At 36.8% G+C, this 2,788-nt stretch overlaps 1 non-coding gene across 1 annotated transcript in view; it reads right to left on the reverse strand.

The window, feature by feature from the left end:
* Positions 1 to 1,100: 1,100 nt before the first annotated feature.
* The window catches only part of LOC101854855, a 17,051-nt gene continuing 15,363 nt past the window's right edge, over positions 1,101 to 2,788 (reverse strand). Inside the window, exons 9-10 of the transcript XR_004858339.1 lie at positions 2,076 to 2,215; positions 1,101 to 1,167 (exon numbers count right to left, since the gene is read on the reverse strand). This is a non-coding gene — a transcript (uncharacterized LOC101854855). The remainder of the gene's footprint in view (positions 1,168 to 2,075; positions 2,216 to 2,788) is intronic.

Raw genomic sequence — 2,788 nt, forward strand, 5'->3', positions numbered from 1 at the left:
GCATCATGTAGCAGGCACACCAAAAGCAATCCTTGGGGAAAAAAAGTGATATTTTCAGAGTGACATTTTACATACAGTAAGAAGCGTTGACATTACATAAAAGCCTACTAATGTTTTCTTCGCAGATTTTTTTGTAAGTGCTTTCGAAATACTCGTACAAGGACACTTCTTTTTAGGTGTAAAATTACGAACCCTTTTAAACGTCTGATGTTAAACTACTGTCTCGTAATTGACTAGCCTACAAGGTCTTTGTGAAAACAACACGGCTTCCATAAAGTAGCAATAAAAAACGCAGTCTTCGAAAATGATTTAGTGTTTCTCGTGTACACACTATAATATTATTAATATAGACCTGTAGAATTAAGCCTGACTTAACGTTTTCAAAGAAGAAAAAATCGGTTTGGGCAGGGTATGGCTACTTGCTGTGAAATCATGTTCATAGTAGGCTGGAGTGGTTTTGTTTGAATCTCCCTTATAAGGAACGATTTTAGACTAAAGTCTCATTAAATTTATTATTATGTTTCGGAAGGAAACGGACCTAGACAATGTCTCCAACCCCCGTTTCCACATTCTGGCCTGTGTGACGTTGCCACACACTAATAAGACATTAAAAAATATGTATCTATTCAAACTATGAACGACCTGTATGCTTGCCCGTGTCTTTATGGTTTGAACATTTTGGTAATCTCATGCATGAGAGTATCTATCTATCTATCTATCTATCTATCTATCTATCTATCTATCTATCTATCTATCTATCTATCTATCTATCTATCTATTTATCTAGAGAGAGAGAAAGAAAGAGAGAGAGAGAGAGAGAGAGAGACAGAGAGAGAGAGAGAGAGAGAGAGAGAGAGAGAGAGAGAGAGAGAGAGAGAGAGAGAGAGAGAGAGAGAGAGAGAGATCTATAACTGTAATTCTACAAAACACAACATGTTCAAATAAAATCTCTTAACTACTAACGGGTATACTCAATATGACATTTGTTCTTCTTTCCACAGCACTTCATGAAAACGGTACCAACGTGTCTGGCGCAAGCAAAGATTCTGTCAACTATGCACATCTTCTTAACCACCCGAGTTGGGCTTGATCTTTGCTGATTACACATGTACCCATTGCTTCTGCACACCACTGGTGCAGGAGTAGCAGTCTCTGTAAACTCTGACTCTAGTGTAGAACAAGCGATTTGTGTATACATCAAGATTGATACGGTACCATTAAAAAATAATTTTAATAGTTCTTGTGTGATTTCTCTAAAACCCCGGGAGAACTTCATATTTTCTAGTCCGCTCGAGGCTGTTCTTTCGTTTGTTACGGTAAAATTTAAGCCTCCTGACCCCAAAGATTGTATGCGTACCGGTACAAGATACCACATACGTAATGTCCTGCAAAGGACAACATCCCCTATCCACGCTCGATGGTTATACTAGCGATCAAGAGAAAGGTACAACCCTATATTTTCGATCGGTTCGCCTTTCTTGTAGAAAAATAATGATTCTTTCAACCATTCAATTGAAATATGAAGTATTCCATAGATAAATCAAAGTGAAAGGATTATTCTTCTGGAAAAAAACAACTCTTTTATGACTGAAATTTGACAATAGGGGTAAAATACAAAATTCACATATCAGTAGATCTATGCCTTGTGATCTCCAAGGTGCGTTCAACACATCAGTGGATATCCTGCACAGAAGATCACACGAGTCTTCCATCAAAAAGTTGTTTCAGGCATAGGTGAGGGCTTGCAGCAGCTGTAAAAAGGTTCTGAAACCGGGATTCAAGTCACGAGCAACACAGTTTATCTTCCCAACAGGTACTCAATTGGGTTATAAACTGGTGAAATGACAGGCTGTAAATTCATTACAGCGACGTTATTCTTGATTTTTAAGAATTTAATACCGATTGGATGGCTGATGCATTGTCATGATATAATGTTATAGGCTGATCGTTTGTGGCTTGTTTCCGTAGACTCTGTAGGTCAAAAACACCCCAAAGGTAATAATTTAAAGGGCTCAAATTTGGGGGAATGTGGGGACCATTCATTTGTAAACTTTCGGCCTATAAAACGTTCCCACTCTAGACGTTTGGGGTGTGGGCCCATCCCACTAGAACCAGACCTCATCAGCATACACTTCCTCTCCAAACTTCTCCAAAACTTTCCCAGCACGGTGAGATATCCATCTGATGTGACTGTCGTGGTTTTACCGTTCTTGTCCTGAAACCAAAACGGGACGATCACGCCCCTGTATCTGAACGTTCCTAACAAGTGAAATGTTTCGTTTTACCCAAATTTGGTTTGAAATTTTAAAAACTTGATATTGAACAAAGAAAACTACGGATTTTCTTCCCATTTACATACTTGATGTTCTCCTAGATGAAGTTTATTTGTTCCAAGTTTTGAAATTAATGCGCCAATGACCGAGTTATTGCCTTTTAAGAAGGTCCTCTCTGTTTTATCTGCACACCCTGTTTGAGCATGCAGAGCAAACGACTCCCTCCCTCAGGAAAAAATAGACAAATAAAGAAAGAAAGAAAGAAAGAAAGAAAGAAAGAAATGAAAGAATGAATGAATGAATGAATGAATGAATGAATGAATGAATGAATGAATGAATGAATGAAAGAATGAATGAATGAATGAATGAATGAATAAATAAACAAACAAATAACAAATAAATAAATAAACAAACAAATCAATCAATCAATCAATCAATCAATCAATCAATAAACGAATTAGTTGACTAATAAATAAATAAATAAATTTATTTATTAAGATGAAAAAGGAACAAAA

This window comes from Aplysia californica, unplaced genomic scaffold (assembly GCF_000002075.1).
Source record: "Aplysia californica isolate F4 #8 unplaced genomic scaffold, AplCal3.0 scaffold00078, whole genome shotgun sequence".
Lineage (NCBI taxonomy): Eukaryota > Metazoa > Mollusca > Gastropoda > Aplysiida > Aplysiidae > Aplysia > Aplysia californica.